This window comes from Pseudochaenichthys georgianus, chromosome 8 (genome assembly GCF_902827115.2).
Source record: "Pseudochaenichthys georgianus chromosome 8, fPseGeo1.2, whole genome shotgun sequence".
Lineage (NCBI taxonomy): Eukaryota > Metazoa > Chordata > Actinopteri > Perciformes > Channichthyidae > Pseudochaenichthys > Pseudochaenichthys georgianus.
This window is the reverse complement of record NC_047510.2, coordinates 13,868,432-13,877,547: the sequence shown is the minus strand read 5'-3', so window position 1 is coordinate 13,877,547 and position 9,116 is coordinate 13,868,432. Positions and strand designations below refer to the sequence as shown.

At 38.4% G+C, this 9,116-nt stretch overlaps 2 long non-coding RNA genes across 2 annotated transcripts; one reads left to right on the top strand and one right to left on the bottom strand.

Moving 5' to 3' along the window:
- Positions 1-600: 600 nt before the first annotated feature.
- On the bottom strand, positions 601-5,448 carry LOC117451474 (uncharacterized). The gene is made up of 3 exons (XR_004552664.2): positions 5,364-5,448; positions 2,411-2,523; positions 601-1,006 (listed from the first exon to the last, which is right to left on the bottom strand). It is a non-coding gene; the product is annotated as an uncharacterized lncRNA (long non-coding RNA).
- Positions 5,449-6,507: 1,059 nt separating this feature from the next.
- Positions 6,508-9,116, top strand: LOC117451473 (uncharacterized). The gene is made up of 3 exons (XR_011643621.1): positions 6,508-6,703; positions 7,785-7,992; positions 8,588-9,116. It is a non-coding gene; the product is annotated as an uncharacterized lncRNA (long non-coding RNA).

Here is a 9,116-nt window from a genome sequence, read left to right as displayed (position 1 = left end):
GGATCAACTGGTGGAGGTGGATCCGATTTACCTTACCATTACTTAGGCCGTTTGGGTACGGTAAACTCAAGGAACGCAAACAAAAACAGTAGTTACCCATTACCTAATGATTACCTTACCGTTACTAAAACAGTAGTTACCCATTAAGTAATGCTTACCTTACCATTCGTTAAGCATTGTGTGTCCCCTCAAGTAAAGTAATGCATCAAAAACAGTAGTTACCCATTACCTAATGCCTACTTAACCATTGGTTAAGCATTGTGTGTCCCCTCAAGTAAAGTAATGCATCACAAACAGTAGTTACCCATTACCTAATGATTACCTTACCGTTACCAAAACAGTAGTTACCCATTAACTAATGCCTACTTAACCATTCGTTAAGCATTGTGTGTCCCCTCAAGTAAAGTAATGCATCACAAACAGTAGTTACCCATTACCTAATGATTACCTTACCGTTACCAAAACAGTAGTTACCCATTAACTAATGATTACCTCACCATTAGTTAATCAGTTTAACAAACAAACAAACAAACACTGTTGATGACAATGACGGATCTACAGCCACTGAAGTTTTACATTTTTATTCAAACAACGATGAAAATAACAACAACAAAAAATGGAAATAAAAAATACTTTTTATAAAAGAAAACTAAAAACAAGTGCAAACCAAAAAAACATCCATTCCTTCCTCACTTCCCCTTTGGATTAATGGATAATAGTCCTCCATTGGTTTTCAAGTCTTGGACCTTCCCCTCTAAATGTTGGTCCTTTATGGCAGCTTTACACATCTTCGAGAAATGGAGAAGGGTTTCCCCCTTCTTCAGTGTTCCCCGGATGTCTTGGTAGATGCCCGGGTTCACGGCATGCAGTTCTGCAATTCCTGCAGTGTCGGCAATGGTTTTGCGGTCCACTCCTACCGCTCTGTAAGCCGCCGTTTTATTATTCCCCTTGTTTACCGCCTCAAGAACACGCTTGTAGCGGCTTATGGCGTCTTCTGGGGTCAGGACTGAAACAGAAAAAAAGACAAATATGTAACTATTTAACAACAGTACTTTGTTGTTGCCTATCCTAATGATGTCTGTAGTGCAGAAATCAGTTAGGATATGGGTTTATTTATTGATAATATTGTTGTACTAGTGCTATATAGTGGTAGTGTAATCCTTACATACAAAATTGTGTAATGAATTGGTGTAGTGTAAAGGTATTACTAGTCTTGTAGCTTTGCTCAAAGTAATGTATACATGTTAGTTATTGTGTTTGGGGTGTGTACCTTTATATACAGAAGTTAGGTTTGGGCAATCAGCTCTACTTTTATCCAATCATGTTTAATAATGATAACTGATAAGACGATCCACAATGTGGATTTAATGCTCTATCGACATTGCCCCGTTTCTAATTTATAACGCATCAATATTGCCAAGTTTTAGCCTGGCATCCTCATGTCTCAGCAGCCTTTAAATGGAACAGTTTGGAGAATCTGCTCTCCCTGTTCTTTTATTAAAATCTGACACTGCAGGTTAATGTAAGCGTGCAGAGACCAGTTGTTTGGAAACAATGGTGTCGCTCTGAACAGAGCGACATCACAGCATGTTCTGTTTAACATTATAGGCCTACTTATATTCAGGGATACAAACACCTGTATGGTGAAATAAGAGAGAACTATTGGAAACAGAAAAAACAGCGTAATATACCATCTGACAAAGGACTGCGCTATAATGCGTCAATTAACTGGCTATTCTTTATAATATACGGATAGGAGACAGAGATGTTAAGTTACAAATAAAGGGTTTCTATTACTATTTAGATCAGGGGTGGGGAACTTTTTTCTCTCAAGGGCCATTTCAATTTTTACAACTTTCTCCAAGGGCCGTACAAATTATTGAACTCAATTTCTGCTTAAAAATTCTAAAATCACAGCCCATTCATTTCACCTTTCTTTCATGCTGTGCAAAGAAAAAGCAACCTCTTAATCCAGATATGTTACAATGACTCGCGCATGCATGCATACACGGTTGTGGCATGACCGCCAAAACAGAAAGATATGGACACAAGATGTGTGCAAATTTGTTTTTAAATATTGAAGTTAAAAGCATCAATCTGGTGCACTTTGAGAGCAAAATGAAGAGATCAATGGATACATCTCTCAACACCCATATGAAACAGAACTGTAAGCAGATTACTCTTTTTCTTTATGGATATTTTACAAATCACTCCCCTTTTAAACTGTATTCTTGTTATTTTAAAAAACGTTTTTGTTACTGTCAAAGTATGTTATACCTGTATACCAAAACTACAACTCTTCGCTTCTCCACGAATTACACAAGTCACCCAAATCAGCGTCAAGGTTAGCCTGTTTTTAACGCAAAAAACAATGCTGTGTTTTGAATATCGGGGCCTTAACACCAGGTACCTCCTACTCAAAATTCCCAGCATCCGTTGAGCAAAAATGGCTGCAGAACCCAGGGTGAGGATGCTCAGAGTACATAGCCCGAATGACACCTCTTTTCCCATCTCCTACGTATCCTGCACAACACAAAAGTGAAAAATCTGATCTACAGAAGGCTGTAAATGTAATAATACATTTGATTTTGATCATTTGTATGTATAATCTTATGAATGATCTGCTATCTTCAATACTATGGTTAAGTGATATTTAAATTAAACTTAAACAAATCTATATACAGGCTGTCACCATATTTTGGAATTGTGAAAAGACTGGCAAGCCACTTCCCTTATCAGCTTTACAGTTACCTGGATTTTATTCCACCAGCCCTGCAGATATTACACTAGCCTACAAACCTCAATAGGCATGACTCCTAAAATCCCTAAATCTGTTGATTTTTGTTCACACATCTTAGTCCTTCTTCTTAAAGTCCTTAAAGTTTTAGTTTAAAATAGAGATACTTTTTAAATATTGTTCTATAATGATTAAATGTCAGTGAATAACAAAATGTTTAATTATATAACTTTTACATCTCATTTAAAAAAGGTGGTTGCTAACTTTATCAGTGGCATACTGTGACAATAACTGGGACTTCAGCTCAGCCACACTTAGCAGACAGACCAAAAAAGTGTCAACACGACAAAATATTTAGATATGGATAAACGGCAGACTACTGTGACAACAGCAGCTGGCTATGGAGTGCAACTGTTGCATGAAATGACGGCAACCACCACACAATTACATTACAATTATAAATATATTAATTTAGAGTTTGTCTTTAACTGTATGAGACTACTACTGATACTCTCATTGAGCACTAGATAATTGTCTGTTTGGAAGCTGCTTTAATATATTAATGTGAGTCAAAAGTACATTTTACACATATATTCCTGCTTACATGATGTAGTGGGACATCCTGGTATTTTTAAGTTGAAAGTGCAATATCCAAATTGCAAGAAGCTGAGAATACAAAATTATTTCCTTTTTCTTCAGTAAAATCTGGACTTTCACTCTCTCTAGATCTAATCAATTACAGGTGGCAGCCATCTGTAATTTAGGTTACTTTGAAAAAAACAAATGGTGACAGCACTTAATTGTCTAAAGCTAACTGTGAGTGACGTGCACTGATACATTTTTGAGGAAATATAATCTATCTAACAATCAGTGTTGGGAAAGTTCACTTTCTACATGAACTAGTTCAGTTCACAGTTCACACATTTTAAAATGAACTAGTTCAGTTCATAGTTCATAATTCAAAATGTTGAACTAAAGTTCATGGTTTCAAAAATGAACTAATTTATAGTTCATAGTTCTTTTTTCAATACGTTGCTGCGAGCTATTATTTGTCTCCTGTACGATGTTAATGGGCCATTTCAATTTTTACAATATCCTCAGAGGGCCGTACAAGTTATTGACCTCTGCTTAAAAAAACTAAAATCACAGCCCATTCATTTCATTCTGTGCAAAGAAAAAGCAACCTCTTAATCCAGATATCTCACCATGACTCGCGTATGCATGCACGTGCACGGTGTGGCGTGACCAACAAAACAAAAAGATATGGACACAAGATGTGTGCAAATGTATTTAGTTTCCCATGTGAACATGATTTAAGTGGGGGGGGGACCTAACCTCCTCTAGAGGGGTCCGGGGGGCATGCTCCCCTGGGAAGATTTGTTGCACTTTGAGAGCAACATTAGGAGATCTATGGACACATCTCTCAACACCCAAACACAGCTGTAAGCAGATTTTCTTTTAATTTATAGATATTTGACAAATCACTACCCTTTCAAACTGTATTCTTCTTTATTAATAACTGTCATATAGTATTTTATACCTGTTTACTTTATTCTCTTATTTTTTTTATAACTATAATGATCATATAAAGATGTGCCTTTACCTCACTGGTTGTAGACAAAGCTTCTTATATTCGTTAGCATAGCTAGCTAACCAGATGCTAATGATAACAACACAGTTATTGACTGTCTGATCAGTGTGACAGATGAGCAGATCGCCACTGGGCTTTCAACTAAAGACACAGACACGCAGAAACTGCGGCATGTGTATGGACTTATCGGTACTGCAATTTCTGAAGTGCTGGAGTGGCGTTCTGGGGCTCTCCGTCAGAACTGCACCCCTGTCAGTCGAGACATATACCACGTGATGACACGTTTAGGCTCGTGTTGTGTTCAAGGACCCTGACCTTGGCCAGGAAAAACAGGCACTCGCTTGTTTAATTTTTTTGCGGTCTAGATTTCTTTCATTTTTTTAATTTTTTGCGTGTGTTTATAAATTACCTCGAAGGCCATACCAAATTGTCTCGCGGGCTGTATACGGCCGGAGGCCGGAGGTTCCCCACCCCTGCCGTCTCACTCTGAGCGAGTGCTGCTGCAGAGCTCTGCTCTCGGCTTCGTCCATACTAATTCATTCATTCATTCAATGCTCGCCGGTTCCGCGGTTCCACATTGTTTGTTGTGAGGAGTCTGATATATTTAGTATATTTATATTTTAGTGCGACAGCCAGGGGTGACAGGCGCGTACGCGTCACAGGCAGCTTGCTGTTGCCAGATTGGGTGGTTTTCCGCATTATTTTGAAGCCTGTTTACGGTGTGTTTTAACTGGGTTTTCGGCTGAAAGGCATATGAAATCTGGCACACTTTTGAACGCCGTTATAATACAGTGCTAAGAATGAACGCACTTTTGAACGCCGTTATACAGCGCTGAGAATGAACGCGTTCTCAATTACGTTCATCTAGCGGAAATACAGTACGTTCAGTTCACGTTCGCCCAAAATATGAACGCGTTCATGAACGATCGTTCATTGAACGCGTTCAGGTACATCACTGCTAACAATCTATGTAAGCACTGAAAGCATCTGAAGCAGAAATACAGAACTTCTTTATCTATGTCATTGTATGCCAACCTGAACAATCTTTGAATTGCGTTCTGCAAAACTGACAAGACGAAATGCAAAACATGGTGGACATTTCCTCGCGATAGGACTCAGAATGGTGAAACCAATTTGTGTCCACACCTGTAATAAGAAAGTATAAAACAATAAGCCTAAGGTTTAATTTAGCAAGCTTATTGAAATTGAATTTGTAAAATACAATATTTCTTACTCAATATCCACAAAAAGTCTGCCTTTTTCCGGAAAGCGTCCTGGCTGACGGTATTTCTTACTTTCCAACAAACCAGAGAAAGCGTCAAATATGCCATGTCTCCAGCATCAAGAACTACCTCCAAAAGAATGCTCTGCAGCAATTCTTGCGGTAGCTATGGACATATTTTTTCAAGAACCAGGTTAACAACAGAACTGAATTTCAAAACAAATATTTGTGTATATTTATATATTGATATGCTCCTTCTTCATAACCAACCAAGAGAAGTGGTTACCTTAAGAATCCAGCAACATGTCTTTCTTGTGTCCACCATATTTTTTGGGCGTTCAGCTCTTTTATTGAATCCAACCACTTAAAAACACAAAAACAACCAGAAGATGATGCAGGGCTGGCTAAACTTTACTCTAGTTATGGTTGGGCTGATGGACAATGACATCGTGCATCAGCCATGTATGACAGCCATCGTCGTTGGATACCTGACCATCATCACATCATGAGTTAATAAGGTGCCCTCCCCTCCCTGCCCCACAAGAACGGGTAGAGTTTCCGTTTCGGAACAGTTAACTGCGGTAACTCACATTACTTTAAACAGCCATAAAGTGGGAGGATAAGCTCAGGTTGATGTATAATAGTTAAACAGCTAACTCCATTATTGTAATACATATTACAGCAGAAATAAACAAAAAAGCATTGGTAAATGAAGCGCAGAGTTTAGTTTGAGCCGTGGTCCCGGAGCTGATCAAGCACCACCGCCGAGGACATCGTCTATGTCCAGTTGGGTACACATCACCCAATTGTAACTTGAACATTTGTTGAAATTAAAGACTTAATGCATACTAAAAGTATTTATTGAGCTGTAAAATACATTGTACGACTGTACTTCAACACCAGACTGCGGTAGGCTAAGTCGTACATTTTTAGCACGGGTTTTAACGATGACTTCCTCTGTTTACTGATATGTAATGTTACAAAGATAAGTTCTTTATCAGGAAAAAAGGACTAGGAATTTACGATTTGTCTTTTGTAGGAAGTGCCGACGTAAAAAACACCGAGGGAAAACGACGAAGAAGTCAGTGAGGTCACTGTCCCTGTTTCAGAGGAGCAAATTGTCCTTGTTCAGCTGGATGAAATACATTTACAGGTAATATGAATTCATCAATAATATCAGTCATTTCCTCAAAGCACAGCAAATGAATGCCTGTAAGTATTACGTTTATTTTAAGCATGTTGACTGTTGTTTAACATTACCGATATCTAAATGCTAATTTCAGTTAGCGCGTCAATGACGTTATCCATTAAATGTTAGCATTGAGCTAGCGGACTAAGCGCTAGTTATTTGGCAATTCACAACGCAGGCTGCTTGGAGGTGTGGCGCCGCTTTCACACACCAAGCCCCCAGGAAGTGCGCCGGACTCTGAGGAGAACACTCGAGATTTATTTCCCTCGGCATTATGAACGCGCATCCAACCCACGGGACCGCGCCGCCCGGCACCTTCATGTTACGTGTTCTGTATGCGTTTTACCCTTAACCATATACTGTATATATAAAGGTTTTACCTTTACCCATGGATGCACAATAAGAACGGACGTATCGCCTTACCGTTCGGGTGTTCAGAGCAGAGCTCCCTGTTGGAGCGGCAGAGCGTGATGTGAACAGAAAAATGTTTCTGTCGCAATATTATTTAAGGAATCGTTGAGCTAGCTAACTAGCATACATTGTCACTATCTGCTAACATTAGCTTTAGCTTTCGTTTTCTAATAGTTTTTCTCATAGGCTATAAACAGAATAGATCTTGTACTTGAGTAAAAGTAGAAGTACTCAGATATTGTACTTGAGTAAAACAGAAGTACTCAGATATTGCACTTAGTATTAAGTACTCAGATCTTGTATTAGAGTAAAAGTAAAAGTACCAGAGTGTACGAATACTCTGTTAGAGTAAAATTCCTGCATTCAAAATGTTCCTCAACAAAAAAATGGGTTCAGAATGTTACAATGTGTGATTATTCTAATAGCTTAACAATACATGTGTAGATGCTCTGATACAGGGAAACTTGATAGATATAATTAATTAGCAACATTAAAATATTCTGTTTCATCTTGAGTAATAACAAATGTCTAATGTGAATTATATAATTAATTATACATTAGCCACTGGTGCTGAATGCGTTCTTCTTCATATGCTTTTGTTCATATTTAGTAATTCTATATTGATCTTTAACAGATTTTCCCAGGGACTGCAGCTAAGGCAAATTGACATGCTGCAGGATGGCGTGGCAGGAAGCAGTCGCACGCTGTCAAAAATTAGCCTGAAGTTGAGGAAGGTCTGCAAGAGTGCAATCAAGAGGAGAGAAAGGAGGGGAAAGCAGAGACTTGGAGGACCAAACGAATTTGTCATGCTGGACGAAAGCAACTTCTACCACAAAAGGAAGGTGTGTATAAACTACAGAGCCTTAGCCTTTGGCCTCACTAAAACTAAAACCTTTGTTTTTCAAGGTGAAATAACAACATATCTTTTAAGGTCAGAGATTAACAAATGAATGAGCAAAGTAATGTAATTTTATAATTGTGTCATTTCACACCCTTGTGACTGGCGAGATAAAGTATACATTAGAGAGAGCCAGCTCCACAGTGTATACACAGTCAAATAACAGAAAAAAAGAATTTAGAAGCTAAGAATGATCTCATCCAATCAGATCATTAAGGAAATAAATCCTTATTCTTACTTTGTATTACTAACATTTTAAAAGTGCATAATCTATTTATATATCATCTAATTCCAATATATATCTTACATTTTCATGTTTCTTGCAGCAAAATAAGCAAACTTTAACTTAATAAAATTAAACAGCCTTTTCTGTTTGTACCACGACATTTTAATTTTTTTCTCTTCTTTTTTGAGAAAGGAAGTGAATATTTTTAAATTGTAAAAGAAAGCAAATAAACACATTTCACTTTGTTTATCAATTGAAATGCCTGATGTTTATTTTTATATAACTGTTGTCCTTTTTCACTGCTTTATTACAGTATGGTAGGGGAAGATTCGGTCCTACGTGGAGGAGGAGAAAATGGGTCTTTGGAATGCTGGGCATCAGAGGAAAAAGGAGAAGACCTATCCTGAGGCTGGTGAAACAAAGATCACGGCGCCACTTAATTCCTCTGGTCACAAAATACGTTCGCCAAGGGACCACGGTGATAACGGACATGTGGAGGGCATACACCACTGCAATCGCAGAAAGTGGCTTTGTCCATTTCTCTGTGAACCACAGCCGGTCATTTGTGAACCCAGACACAGGAGCCCACACCCAAAACATTGAGCGGGCTTGGTCAACGTACAAGTCACAGGTCTGGAGACTGCGAGGAAACCGCACAGTGAAGACTCTGAAGAGTCATCTTGCTTTGATCGAGTGGACACATTGGCTGGCAAATGAACACAAAGATGGTCCCTTAGGCAGATTGCTGCATGACATACGCCACTTTCGCAAGTTCTGAAAGCAACCTCGTTTTCATTATTAGTGTCCTTTGGATTGTTGTTTAAATAAAAATGTAAACTTGA